At 46.7% G+C, this 15,643-nt stretch overlaps 1 protein-coding gene and 1 pseudogene across 1 annotated transcript in view; one reads left to right on the top strand and one right to left on the bottom strand.

The window, feature by feature from the left end:
- Positions 1 to 15,643, bottom strand: part of Slc16a10 (solute carrier family 16 member 10) — a 99,041-nt gene that overhangs the window by 64,192 nt on the left and 19,206 nt on the right. The gene's annotated exons all lie outside the window — the stretch shown is intronic.
- Positions 3,554 to 3,661, top strand: LOC117724975 (small nucleolar RNA SNORA17; annotated as a pseudogene).

Raw genomic sequence — 15,643 nt, 5'->3', positions numbered from 1 at the left:
TAAGCACCACCCATTATCAGATTAGAGCAGAACAGACAAGCAGCAATGCTGAGCCCTGTGCTAATTGCTGGCTTTAAATGACCGCAAGAAAAAAAATGCCTGCTGTTTCCTTCACTGCGCCTGGCCTAACTTGAACATGTAACTGCCTTGTTCAAATCGCTACCTGTAGAAAACCGCCCAGCCTTAGAGCCCCACAGCATCTGTCTCTGCACCTCTCCACAGCAGACCACCATCAGCCCTCCCCTCTCCCTTAAAGCTTCATGTAGTTACATGGTCACTCAGGTCTCAGATCAGATGTCACTCCTTGTGAAATGGCGTCTTGATTGACAACTCCCTTCTCAAGCAGGGTCCCACTTTACTTTCCCAAAGGTCTTGTTTCTCCATAAAATTCTTAGCAACCCGATTAGCATTTCTCCCATTGAAATGTGATTCCACCAGAGCACAGCTTCTCTAACTGAAGTTTGAAATCCCTCAGGGATAACACAATTAAACGTAGAGACTGTTAAAGGGGGAGGAAGGCAACAGGAAAAGGGTTTCGAGCATGCAATGATCAAAAATCAATTCAAAATCGATTGCTTTTCAAATCCCAGGTGTTTTGGCAGTGCTTAACATATTATTTGCAGCATTGATTCTGAACACACATGTGCACTTTGCACATGACACCAATAAATACAGTCTCTAACACCTCCGCTCAGATATAAGATTACTGTGTGTTCCTGATGCCCAGCACAAAGGAGTTCTGAAGTTTTGTTTTGTTAAATAATAAAATGAGATCTAACCAAATACATGTTGTGTGCCTACTACATGCTTCCACTATTTTTATGTCTATGAGTGTATGTTTGCACACCACATACATGCCTGCACTTGTGAAAGCCAGATGAAGAATGTCAGGTCCCCTGGAACCAGACTTACAAATAGTTGTGAGCCATCGCCCGAGTGATGGGCATCAAACCCTGCTTTTATAGAAGAGTACCCTGTACTCTTAATTTCTGAATCATTTTTACAAGTACCTGTTTCCACTATTTTAAACATACTTTATTCTTCACTACTTTTCAAACTGTCCACCGGTCCTGGGATTGGAGTGACAGCTCAGTTGGTAAAGTGCCTGCCCTACAAGCATGAGAGCTGGGCATGGTGGGAGGTGCCTATAATCTCAGCACTGGGGAAGCAGAAATAAGCAGATGCATAGAGTCCACTGGCCAACCAGCCTTAATCAGAAAGGCCTAGGTTCCAAAGACAAACCTTTCTCAAAAATCAGGGTAAGGTGGGGCTGGGGGGATGGCCCGGCAATTAAGAGCACCTGTTGCTCTTGCAGAGGACCCAGGTTTGTTTCCCAGCACCACATGGTGACTTTGCACCATCCACAACTCCAGTTGCAGGGAAGCTGATGCATTCTTCTGGCCTCTGTGTGCAGCAGACATACATTAATATAAACCAGAAAGATGGTTCAGAAAGTAAAGGTGCTTGCACCAAGCCTGCTTCCAGTCCACAGTACCCACATAGTGGGGAGAAGTGACTCTTATGAGTTGTAGTCTGACCTTCACACATAGGTCATGGCACATGCATGCATGTATGCACAGAGAAAGAGAGAGGCAGAGAGAGACAGAGACAGAGAAAGGGAGAGAGAGACAGAGATACAAACAGAGACAGAGAGAGACAGAGAGTGGACAGCTTAAAGAAAACTGTTACAATGTTACTATGTTAGTAATTGGTAGAACTGGGCTGGAGAGAACAGTACACACCTGTAACCCCAGGAGAATCAAGAGTTCAAGGTGTGCCTTAACTTCATAGCAAGTTTGAGGCTTGCCTATGCTACAAGAGACCCTATGTCTCAAAAAAGTAAAGCAAAATGAAAAACTTGGTAGTTCTGGTCTTACAGTCTGATTCATATAATTCATATAAAATAACAAGTATTCTTAAATATACTGTCATACTACCTTCTAGTTTGGTTTATTCGTGTGATACAAAAACAGCCATGTCCTCTCACTCAACAGGTTTATTATGAGAAGCAAATGTGTAAGAAACAAATTGTAAGATACTATGTAGATGTATTACAACATTCTAAAACAGCCAGACTGCCTAGCATGAATCTAACTAGGTCAAGAAGAAATGTGGTAATCAACAAAATTATCTCATGCTTCATCTCTGGCACAGCTGTCAGTAATAGCATGAATCTGACAGTCCTAGACATAGTTCAGCCTAAGTTAATGTGCCTTCCCACCTTGAGCTGCAACTGCTGAAGTCCAAAGCATAAGGAGTAGTTAACCAATGGGGCAGCATCCATTGAAAAGAAGACCCTCCAGGTACAGTGCCCTTATTACCAGCTCTAGAGAGGCAGAGGCAGGAAGATTTCTGTGAGTTTGAGACCAGCCTGGTCTACATAGTGAATTCAGGACAGCTGGGACTACATAGTGAGACTCTGTAAGGAGAAGAAAAAGGAGGAGGAGGACTAGGAAGAGGGTGGGGTCTACAAGCACACACACATACATGAATGTGCATGCCTGCACACACAGCTAGACACGGTGGTAGTACATGTCTGTTCTCAGCACTCAAGGCTGGGGAAAAAGGACTGAGAGCTTTAAGGCTCGTCTAGGCTAAACAGCAAGATGTCTCTCCTCCCTCTCCTCTGTCTGTCTGTCTCTGTCTGTCTGTCTGTCTGTCTCTCTCTCTCTCTCTCTCTCTCTCTCTCACACACACACACACACACACACACACGACCCTTGAATATGAGAACTACTTACTGCTGGTAAAGTCGGTCTCCCCTCTACAGCCTTATTATCAGCCAGTTTGCTCCTCACTTGTATAGTCTTCAAGCTTGCAAATCCTTTATTCTAAGACTTTAATTCTTTTTATTTTTATTTTATGTACATTGGTGGTTTGTCTGCATGTATGTCTGTGTGAGAGTGTCAGATCCTCTGAAACTGGAGTTACAGACACCTGGGTCCTCTGGAAGAGCAGATAATGCTCTTAACCACTGAGCCATCTCTCCAACTTAAGAAATAGTTAAGTGAGTGGTGGCACACGCCTTTAATCCCAGCACTTGGGAGGCAGAGGCAGGCGGATTTCTGAGTTCGAGGCCAGCCTGGTCTACAGAGTGAGTTCCAGGACAGCCAGGGCTACACAGAGAAACCCTGTCTTGAAAAAACAAAACGTTAAGTGATTCTCAACTTCCAATCTAAAATAAGCACTAGTAATTTTACCATTGCCTTCCACGAGAAGCACATGAGCACGCAGTGTAGGGTGCAGCTGTGTCTGAGTAAAGTCACCACTGCCTCATGCGCCCACTGCCGTGCCTGTGAGTACAATGTCATCATGCCACGTCAGCATTCAGTAGAGTAGAAGGAAGGCCCACGTGGAACCAAAGATCTAGGTTTGTCTCCTAACCTTTCTAAAGATCTGTTTCATCTGGTTCGTGTGAGCCATAGCTCTTTCGTGTACACAGAACATAAAGACTTTAATACCATAAAAGATAAACCAGCAGGATAAAGTAGCACGAAGACTTCCTTTTTTATAAATCAGCTCTAACAAATATTCAGTATAAATGATAATGGCTGCTGCCCCTGGAGGTACTGCAGATGTGGCCGCACTGTCACGCAGCGTCAGCAGGTGGCCATGTCCACACACACTACTCTGACCTATGGATATCTGTGTGATTAGTAGCCTAGCCCTCCCTGAAAAAGGGTGAGCCTGAGACAGCCCCCAGTCTGGCACCAGTCAGGCACAGAGAGTCTCCCAGTTGAGAAGCAAGCCTAAGACCAGAAGAACCCTGCCTGGAACCACAGCCCCTGGCAGGAGTGAGCCCAAAACAGATCAGGTGGACACTCGGGCAGGCTGGGAAAGGAGGGAGACCAGATGAACACCAGACTGGCGCCATGGGGCCCAAACAAGGATCTAGCCTGAGATGAAAACCAGTCCAGTGCTGTGCATGCCCAGAGGGCAGACAGTGCTCAAGATGACCCCTGTCCAGGAGCAAGTAAGTAGGCACAACAGAGACAGGCAGAACTGGAGACTTGAAGGTAGTGAAAAAACGGTCTGATATGAGTAGCTGGTGACGCCATCTGGGACCATGGTAGGGTCCTGGCCCATGCTACCACCAGGGGCCATGTGTGGGTTGATGGCCCTGCAGCAACAGGGTTCTGTTACCAAAGACCAGGCAGATGTCCCTGGTCTGGGCTGCTACTCGGGGACAGGTTGCTGTCAGAGAGCTGTGCAGAGCTGACCCCACTCCTCACCATGGAATTGTGGGACAGCTGGTCTAGAGGCAGGAGAGCAGACCCCGCCCCTAGTACTCCAGAGGACAGATTGTGGGAGTTGCAGGTGAGCCAGCACTGAGACTGTGGGAGAGTTGGCCCTACATTTGTCTTCCTGTAGTAGACAAAGGAGTGATCACTTCCTCCCCCCCTCACCTGCAGCAGGTGGGAAACCTGGCCCAGGGTCATGGAAGCAAAAGAGCTGGCCCAGACCTTCACCAGCTGCAGCGCTCTGGAGAGTGGACCCTCCACTTCTCCTGGGCAGCACAGCAGAGTTGAGCCTGGTGGCAGGGGCATGGGTGAGCATGGAAAAACAGGCCCCACCACCTGTCTGCCCTATGGTGACATGGGCAAGAGAGACTCCCCCCCCCCCCATACACACACCCCTTGCCACCTTCGGCAGACTGAAAGCTGACCCGAGGTCATCAGAGCTGGAGGGGTGGCTGTCCCCCTCATCTGCTACAGTACTCAGGAGAGCAGGCCCTGTGTCCTGCCTGAGCAGCACAGGAGAGCTGGCCCTGCCTCTTGTCTGCTAGGCTGAGGCAGGGATGAGGGAGAGATAGGCTCCTCCCCTCCCTCATCCCTCACCATCGATGGCAAACAGGAGAGCTGGTCCTAGATTATGAGAGTGGAGGAACGGGCCACATCCCTCACTAGCTGCAATGCTTGGCAGAGCGAGGCCTGCCTTTCACCTGGGCGGAAACGGAGAGCTGGCCCTGGTTGCGGTGGTTGCTGGTAAGCTAGCCCCAGGGTGTGAGGGTTAACAAGCTGATCTCTTGATACCTCTCCAGCCCCATCCAAGGCTTTGAGAATTGGCCCACTCCAACATGAACTCCTGGAGTGCATGATTCAATCTTGCAGGCTCTCCATGACACAGGGTAACAACAGGATATCCAAGAGGAGTCCCAGGGAGGTTCCAGTATTGGTGGAGCAGCAGAAGCCAGAGGCCTCACACCAGACCAATGACTCATTGCAATGAGCATTCTCGAGCAAAGAAATGTGGACAAAGGGAATGTTGTGGGAGCACGGTGACACGCTGTGACACGCTGACACGCTGCAGCTTCCACAACGAGATTGTTTTTCTGTTGCAAGAGAGGTTGCAAGGGTGGAAGGTAGGTACAAGGGTGGGGAGATGGGTGGGTTGGAGGGCAAGATATGAAACTCACAAAGAACCAATAGGAAGTTTTAAAATGCTGATTGACATTCATCAATGCGGGACATTTTAGCCTCATAAATGTCACAGAGACTACACCTCCTTATCCTTGATGTCTAGAAGAGGCTACGGCTCAAGGACACTGTCATGAGGTGCTTACAGAACAGCCTGTTGGTGAATGAATCCAATCAAATGAACGTCCCACTTACATATAATAATACAAACTTGAGTGTGGTTAAGGACAGAAGAGTGAGCTTCGCATTAAAATACATTTCTTAACAGATTTCATGTATTAAAATGTCACTGGAACCAAAAACTAGATTTGGAGTTAAAATTAATTTTATTGATAAAATTTAGGATATTTTTAATAAAATTATTTCCTGACTATAATTTACCTTCCCTGACCAATTGTACTGAGGTTGAGGTATAACCATGTTTAAAGACATGCCATTTACCCACTAGCCCCTGATGCAAAGTCTTACTAATGAACAGACCTGTTCAGTGAACTGACCTTGAACTCGGATAGCTATTAATGAATGGAGGAGTAACAGTGGATGAGCAGAATTTATAAACATTTGTTTTCCCTGTAGGAAGTCTCTAAAGAGTATGTTCTACTTCTACAGTTTTAGAGACTCGCAGTAAGACTATCTGAGAAGTAAGTATCTCGCAGTAAGACTGCTGCTCAAGAGACTGAGGCGAGCAGAGCAATCACGTGTGGAACCTGGGCTACACAGCAAGCCTCGCTCGTAAGAAAGAGAACTGGTCAGTGTAGAGTGCTTGTAGGTGCCCTGGGTTGGATCCCCAGCACCAGAAAGATTGCACCACCAGGAGCACGGCTGCAAGTTGAGCACGATTTGGCTACACAGTGAGTTCCAGGCCAGACAGGGCTACACAGCAAAGCTTGGTCTCAAAAAAAGCAAACTAAAATCATCTTTTAAGGTCGCACCAAGAATGATTGTTCCTTGTTGCTCCCACTCAGTAGCCTAGGGCAGACCCTGCTGTACGGACTTCACAAGGCAGAAGCGCTCTGTGGTGCTCAGTAAGAGCTGGAAACATAGGACCCAGCCCTCACCTAAAGTGTTTGCTTCTAGCCAACTAGAAGCCTGCTATTCGGCAGGAGACCCTTGTCTGATATGACAAAGTCACCCTAATTTCAAGCTACTTCTTCAGGCTTTCAGAATGGTGGCTTGCCCTACACCAACCTCTTAGCCATCCCTAGAGGGCAACACCAGGACCCAGCCCCCATGTCTACCTGTGCCCGCTGGCTTCCGTGCTCCTAGTACTAACCCTCCAGTCATTACAGGAGGAATTACAACTAGCGTTGCCCTAATGTATCATCACACAAGCCTGGCTCCTCTCTCTCTAAACATCAGCACTTCTTTAAGAAGGGCCTTTAGGTTAGAAACGGGTGAGCATGGGCTCGCAGAAGTCAGCCATGAAGGAGAAGACTTTATTCCAGGACCCCAGAGGAACCACTAAGGCTCAGCCTCAGAATTCTGCTGTCCCTTCAGCAGCAAACTCAGAACCCTTACTGCATAGCAGCAGAGTGGACACAGAATCAGACAACTGTAGCTAAGAAGTTCAGGAATAGGCCGAATAAGCAAAAACTCTCAGACAACGGTTGATCCTAACTAAATTACACCCTGAAGAAGGCAGCTGACCCAGGTGTTTCTAAGAGAGCCAGCCTGGGGCGACGGTAACACACACTTCAGTGGATGCGAATTACACAAGGAAATAAATAATTGATCCAGAAAGCAGTGAGAGGTAGGTAGGAAAGGATTCTCTTACACTACACTAGACTTCCTCCAGGCAGGGAAGCAGCTTTGCTGTGAGGATGACCACACACACTTATGAATAAGAGAATTATTCTTGACAGAGAGGGCAGGATAGATACAGGAAAGAAGCAAGAACTCCACAAGCAAAGTTCCAATTGAACAAGGCAGCTGTCAGCCTGATGGGCCTGGTGGGATGATGGCAAATGGGCAGAGTGGGTAACGTACATACACTGAGAATAAAAACATACACAGGAAGGAACAGGATCCAGATCACACTTGGCTCTGAGATCAAGCTGATTTTTCTACAATGAAAATTAATAATGCAACATGCAAGACAGGTATAGAGACATTATACCGACAGGTGGAGGGATGTTTACTCTCCAAATGGGATTGTTCTTAGCAATGAGTAAAACTGAGAGTAAATACTGTCAACAGTACCCAGTGATTATGTGCGCACCTCTCTCCCAGGGTGAAAACTGGCAAGGGAGGGTAGACTCCATCTACATGGAACTGCCTGAAACAGAAGCCACCAGTTCTCTCTGGGGAAGTAAGAAGCTGGAGCTGAGCTGGAGCTGAGCTGAGCTGAGAGTATGATCAGAACATCAGCCCTCACCCCAGCCAGGTGCTCCCATGCACAAAAGGGCTGCCTCGGGAGGATCCCTGTGCATCCTGGCAGCTTTAGAGAACACCAAGCTGCTTTAAAGGAGTGCTCCCTTGACAGCCCACTATGGAGAAAGGAGTTCTCACTGACAGACCAAGCAGTTCTAAAGCTTATTCTGTCTGAGAAAAAAAAACCATGACACAGCCCCAGCCACAACCTGAATTCCTTTCAGAATAACAGTCACCTACTGGTTCCATGTCTGTTCACTTATCACTTGGGCATTTGTTTATTTGAAGGAGGGTTGGTGCTGGGGCACAGGTAAGGAAGTTGGGAGTCAGTCTTCTTCCACCGTGTAGGTTCTGGGATTGGACACTAGGCCATCAGGCTTGGCAGCAGGCACCTTTACTTGCTAAGCCATCCCACCAGCCACCATTTTTGGTTTTTGTAGTACTAGCTATTAGACCCGTGCGGGATCAGTGCTTTACCACTGAACTATATCCCTGGTTCTGGGTTCCATCTTTAAAATCCCAAATATTTATCTGTCTTTGACTCTGCAGCTGTCTTCGTTAGGGTTTCTACTGTTACAATGAAATACCATGACCAAAAAGCAAGTTGGGAAATAAAGGGTTTATTTGGCTTACACTTCCACATCACAGTTCACCATGAAAGGAAGTCAGGACAGGAACTTAAACAGGGCAGGAACCTGGAGGCAGGAGCTGATGCAGAGGCCATGGAGGGGTGCTGTTTACTGGCTTGCTCAGCCTGCTTTCTTATAGAATCCAGGATCACCAGCCAAGGGATGGTATCACACACAGTGGGCCGGGCCCTCCCCATCAATCACTAATTAAGTAAATGCCCCACAGGCTTGCCTACAGCCTGATCTTTGGAGGCGTTTACCTAACTGAGGCTCTCTCCTCTCAGATGACTTTAGTTTGTGCCAAGTTGACAGAATTATCCAGTACAGAAGCTAAGGTGAGTTTCCAAGGAATGCCAAGAAGTAACAGGGTTCAAGACGTGTGAGGGCAGAGAGCAAAAGGCTCAATGAGAGGGATGAGCAAAGAGCCTCTTACACAGGAGGGCTTTGATGGTTGGTTTTAATTGTCCGCTTGACCCAGTCTAGAGTCGCCTGGGAAAGGCATCCCAATAAAAAGCTGTCTAGAGCAAATTAGCCTGCGGAGGTGCCTGTGGGGTACTTCCTTCTTCAGTTAGTTAAGTGGAGGACTCATCTGAATGTGGGTGGCACCTCTTCATGGGTTCTGTCCGGGAGTCAACTGAGCTCAGCAAACATGACCATTGCTCTCAGCTCCTGACTACAAGTCCCTCACATTCCGCTGCTGTGACTTCCCTGCTATGATGAACCGCAAGAAACCCTTTTCCCTCTCAGTTGGTTTTGTCCAGGCATTTTATCACATCGACCAAAAAAGGCAGGGAGTGGGGAGCAGGCATAGCACACTGGGGCACATGTTCAATCTTGCTTGGCACTCGGAAAATGGAGGCAGGCTGATCTCTGTGAGTTCTAGGCCATCCAGATCTACATAGTAAGTTCCAGAACAGTCAGAAATTCATAGTGAGATCCTGTCTCAAAACAAAACAAAACAAAACAAAACAAAACAAAACAAAACAATAGCATATGTGCTAGAAACACAGTGCATCTGGTGGTATTACTCATATGGCCAAACCTTGCATGCAATTCACTTATTAGATTTCACGCATTTTCCCATCATGACCTAACTATTAAGGGAGTTTATGTATCACTTTGAAACATTATCAACACAGTGGCCACCAATATTGTGCAGGTTCACAGCTATTAAAAAATGTTAATTGTTAGCATAAATTCCACCATTTTCTTTGTTCTGTGCCAGCCAGTTTTATATGCCACTATAAAAACCACTTAACTTATATGCACAATCACTGAAATTACAGAATATATATTTGACAGCTCATTCACAGGATGCACCTCAAGCCGTTCAGCAGAAAAAAAAAAAAAAAAAAAAAAAAAAAAAAAAAAAAAAAAAAAAAAAAAAAAGCTCAGTCCGACCAGAATGTTGGAAGGAGGTAGAGAGAACACTAAGCTTATAGCCACTGGCTCAACTGTGGACTCCTCTGAATACAAGAAGGGTGCTGCCCCCACTGGAGCCGGGAGGATGCCTCAGTACCACAGCTGCCCAAGAAGTCTGTGCTCAGGCAACCCACAGCCTCCAGCCTGGGACCACCTCTACATTTCATGGCAAGCAAGTACACAGGGAGCTGTAAACCTCCATGTTCAGACATATTAAGTCCCCGAACTGGTGTGAGTTCAGTGCCTCAGACCCTGTAGTCAGCTGCCCACCAAATGCACACACATACTGCCAGTGGTGGAGACGACCACTTACACTCCCAAAGACCAAGAGATTCCATTATCCTGACGCCCAGGCCACAGTGGAAGGTATCTACAGAACACCAACTTCCTCCTCCTCTCTCATCACTCATCTCCTGACTCATGACTCCATGCGGGAGACTCTAGCAGACATGAAGTGGAAGCCAAGCAGCAGCAGCCAGTCAGGACCTGGGTGTCAGGAAGCCAACATGAGGGGTCCTTCCTAAGGTGGAAGAGCAAGTGGTATGTGAACTGAGGTACAAATCCACCAGCCCAGGCTTCTCTGTCCCACTGGGCTTTATTATGAGCCAAGATCTAATATAAAGAATTTTGTCAGGCACAGTGGTGCATGCCTTTAACCCTAACTCTCGGGAAGCAAAGGCAAGTAGACCTCTGGGATGGAGGCCAGCCTGGTCTGCATAGTGAGTTCCAAACCAGGCCCCATCTCAAACAAACAAAAATAGTCAAGATGTTGGGGCAAGCAAGAAGTTTCAGTGGCTGAAAGTGCCTGCCACTAAGCCTGATGACCAGAGTTCAATTCCCAAGACCCATGATAGAAGAAAAAAGTCCACTCCTGAAACTGGTATTCCACTCCCCAGTCACTGATACACCCTGCCCAAGATACACAGGCAGACAGACAGTCAGACAGACAGAGACACAGACACAGACACACAGACACACAGACACACAGACACACACACACACCAAACAAATATGTGAAGATTAAGAATTTCAAGGAGCCAGAGAGATGATGCCTCTGTGGTTAAAGAGCACTGGCTGCTCTTCCAGGACACAGGTTTGATTCCCACTGCCCACGAAGTGGTTCATAACTGTAACACCGGTCCTATGAGATCTAACATCCTCTAGCCTCCTCAGACTCTGGCACACACATGATACACAGACATACATGCAGGCAAGACACTCAGACATTTAAAAAAGAAAAACTAAAAAAAGTTTTTTTAAGATGTCGGCAGCAACATAGCATTAAGCAAGCACTGCTTATTGGATGTAGCAGAGGAAAAGGCGGATCCACCAGAGCATCAAGTAAGCAAGGAAGACGAAAAGATGGGACCCCACATTTTTCCAAGAACTAGATTAAAGGCATGCGCTGCTGCATCCAGCTAGCCCTGAAACTGAAACTGTTCTTGGAAAGCATATGAAAAACCCTCCAAGAAATAAACCTAGGGAAGGGATTTGTGGAAAAGCTCTGGAGCTCAGGAAACAGTGCCACACTGACAAGAGGGCTGGAATCAAGCTAAGAACTGCTGCAAGGCCAAAGGAGCGATCACAGAGACAGTCTACAGGAAGCAGTCACAGACACAGTCTACAGGAAGCAGTCACAGAGACAGTCTACAGGAAGCGGTCACAGACACAGTCTACAGGAAGTGGTTACAGACACAGTCTACAGGAAGCGGTCACAGACACAGTCTACAGGAAGCAGTCACAGAGACAGTCTACAGGAAGCAGTCACAGAGACAGTCTACAGGAAGCAGTCACAGAGACAATCTACAGGAAGCAGTCAGTCACAGAGACAGTCTACAGGAAGCAGTCACAGAGACAGTCTACAGGAAGTGGTCACAGAGACAGTCTACAGGAAGCGGTCACAGAGACAGTCTACAGGAAGCGGTCAGTCACAGACAGTCTACAGGAAGCAGTCACAGAGACAGTCTACAGGAAGCGGTCAGTCACAGAGACAGTCTACAGGAAGCGGTCAGTCACAGAGACAGTCTACAGGAAGCAGTCAGTCACAGAGACAGTCTACAGGAAGCAGTCACAGAGACAGTCTACAGGAAGCAGTCAGTCACAGAGACAGTCTACAGGAAGCAGTCAGTCACAGAGACAGTCTACAGGAAGCAGTCACAGACACAGTCTACAGGATGGGAGAGAATCACCGCCACCTATGCATCTGACAAGAGATTAACATCTAGAACATAGTAAACAACTCAAAAGACTAAATACCAAAGCCCAACAACCCAGTCAGGAAATGAACTTATGAATAAACACAGCCAGCTCTCAAAAGGTGAAGTAGAAACGGCCAATATACATATGAAGGAATGTCTAACATCCTTGGCCACTGCAGAAACACAGGTTTAAGCTGCACTGAAATTCCATCTTGCCCCAGTCAGAATGACACTCATTAAGAAAACAAACCATCAAAAGGAAAGAGAACAACAGATGCTGGTGAGGATGTGGGTGCAGAGGCTTATACAGAACTGGGTGTGCACTGGTCCAGCCACTGTGAAAGTTACTTTGAAGCTTCTGTGCCACACAAGCCAGCTGTGGTATTTCTGGGTATATACCCAAAGGACGCTACAGCAACTTTCCACAGAGATCCTTGCACATCCACATTTACTGCAGTGTTGTTTATGACAGACAAGTGATGGAATCCACCTACACGTCAAGCAACAAACAAATTAATAAGGAATATGTGATATATAAACACAATAGAAGAACAAAAGTATGCTTGTTGTTTGAAGAAAGGATGTTTGAAGAAGATCATGATATTAAGCAAAACAAGCAGATGCAGAAAGGCAAATTTAACATTTTTTCCCATGTGCAAATACCAAATTTTATAGAGATACATGAAACTATTTATACATATTGTATATAGACATATTTTGTGTGTGCATGTGCACATGCATATATGCATACGTGCCCACATGTGTATTATACATGCATGTATGCACATGTGCACATGTTTGTGTGTGTGTATGTGCACACGCATGTGATGTGTGGATGGGTGTGAACATGCTTACATGCTGGAGTATGACATGAAATCAGAAGGCAGACTTGGGGAAGGACAGAAGCTGGCAGGATGAGGCAGCGTAAGGATGAGGTGGCGTGTCCTGGCAGGAGTGCCAGGTAAAGCAAAACATCTTCCATGATGGCCAGGAACCAAGTAAGAGGGAGATGATAAGATCAGCGTCCCACAATACCCATCTCTGGCATATCGCCAGTGATCTGAAGATCTTACCACATCCTGTCACCTTCTAAGAGTGCCTCCCTAGTAAGCAAGCCTTAATCATGGACCTTTAGATCCAAACTACAGCAGCTGCCAGGGACACATAACCCACTCACTCAGTTTCCTCACCCTTGGCGTCATTGAACAGAACAACACTTCACGTCAAAGTCCCTTCTTGGTCATCAGCATGGCACCCTCCAGTGACACGTACACTTTCTGTCCTGCTTATCTTTACTGCTGGGTTTATCTTCCCAGCACCCTGAAGAACCTTCTTTTGAAAGAAAAAAGTGAAAGAAAGAAAGAAAGAAAGAAAGAAAGAAAGAAAGAAAGAAAGAAAGAAAGAGAAAGAAAGATAAGAAAGGAGGGAAGGCAATAGCCCACATGTACGCCTGCTGTGTCTCCAAAACTGGGGTCACAGATGATTGTGAGCTACCATAAGGGTCCTGGGAATCCAACCTGGGTCCTCTCCAAGAGCAACAAGTACTCTGAACTTAACCATCTCTCCAGCCCCTGCAGCGCCTTTTGAACAGGCACCAGGACAGTTTCCCTGTCAGAGGTGAGTGTCAGCTCTTCTGGGACAGGAGAATAAAGCCTAGCTGCTGAGATCCACGCTGCACACCACCCACATGCTACATAGATCATCCTTGTAAGTGCTGCTCTAAAATAGAGTGTGTGGATAACAAGAGACTTCTGCAGCTGCAGAGTGCCAAGGACCAGCTCTCCAAGCAGCTTGCTGTTCTAAAATATTCTCTGGAGAGCTCCTCTCCTGCAGATCATAAAATCAGTCTTTTATTTTGCATATCAATCCAGAAATGTACTCCAGGTTCCCTTTTGATTGTCCTGTGAGTCAGCATCCAGTGACCCCAGACCCTTAATTCTTAGTAGTCGACAAGCACACATTCCCTTTAGTAAAAGAATTCAGAGATCTGCCTGCCTCTGTTAAGCACAGAAGATAAGCTGGCTGGGTGGGACCCTGCCCTGAAATTACTATCTCTACCACACCTGGGCCTGGACTCGCTGTGTCCCAGCCTGACCTGGACTCAGGAATCTGCCTGACTTTGTATCTGCCTGATTTTGCATTTTTCTGACAAAGTGGCTCGTTAATGCAGTTGCCTCTATTCCTTTAGATTTGTGAAGCCCCTCATATAATTCATATTGCATCCTTAATTTTTGTATAGTTGAGAAATTATGTATTTCCAGATTCATGTTTTTAGAGGTTTTTTTAATTAATCATTTTATTTGTTTACATTTCAGATGATACCTCCCTTCCCAATTTCCCCTCCATAAATCTTCCATCCCATCCCTCCTCCCCTTTGCCTCTCTGAGGGTGCTCCTCCACCCACTCACCCACTCCTGCCTCACCACTCTAGCATCCCCCTACAATAAGGCATCAAGCCTCCACAGGATCAAGCCAGCCAAGGCCATCCATTCTCTGCTACATATGTATCTGGAGCCACGGATCCCTCCATGTATACTCTGGTTGGTGGTTTAGTCTCTGGGAGCTCTGGGTGGTCCAGTTAGATGATGTTGTTCTTCCTATGGGGTTGCAATCCCCTTCAGCTACTTTAATTCTTCTCCTAGCTCTTCCATTGGGGTCCCTGATGGTTGGCTGTATCCGCATCTGTATTGGTCAGGTGCTGGTAAAACCTCTCAGGGAACAGCCATACCAGGCTCCTGTTAACAAGTGCTTCTTGGCATCAGTAGTAGTGTCAGGGTTTGGTGTCCGCAGATGAACAGATCCCTAGGTGGGGCAGTCTCTGGGTGGCCTTTCCTTCAGTCTCTGCTCCATTATTTTTGCCTCTGTCTTTCTTTTGGACAGGAACAATTCTGGGTTAAAAATTTTTGAGGTGAGTGTATGACCCCATCCCTCAACTGGAGGCCATGCTTATCTACTGTAGGTGGTCTACACACTCTATCTCCCCACTGTTGGGTATTTCAGCTAAAGTCACCCCCACTGGGTACTGGGAGCCTCTCACACCCCTAGTGTCTGGGACTTTCTAGTGGATACCCTCAGTTCCCTACCCCTTGCTGCTACATATTTCTATTCAATTTCCTGACCCTCTGTAATTTTCTCCTGTCCCTTCCAATACCTGATCCTGTCCCTCCCTTTTTCCCTCCCCATTTTTAGAGTTCTTCTCCACAGCCTTAAGGGCTGTCCTAAAGGTCTTAGCCACACCTTCTACTCTTGGACTCCTCCCATTTCTGATTATAATGGAGACATTAATGTTAACAGGGAAAACATCCTTGAAGGAGGAACATAGAATATATACATAATTATACAAACAAGCTTTATGCCCATGACAGCCATCAGGGAGGAATACTTCCACTGGCCCTGTCCCAGGAGCAGGAACCATGTCATTCTGTCCCCACAAAGGGCATACTGGACTGACAGCAGAGCCAGAAAGCTATACTTTGTAGCTCTTCTTCCTGTTACACTTACTAACACTAGAGTGGACCATCAAAAAAAAGGGCCGTACAAGGCCATGTCTGAAAAATAAAACCCACGGCAAATGTCTTACCTTTATAATCGACCTTTATTTTTATTT

This window comes from Arvicanthis niloticus, chromosome 20, assembly GCF_011762505.2.
Source record: "Arvicanthis niloticus isolate mArvNil1 chromosome 20, mArvNil1.pat.X, whole genome shotgun sequence".
Taxonomy (NCBI): domain Eukaryota; kingdom Metazoa; phylum Chordata; class Mammalia; order Rodentia; family Muridae; genus Arvicanthis; species Arvicanthis niloticus.
This window is presented reverse-complemented; position numbering and strand designations above follow the sequence as displayed.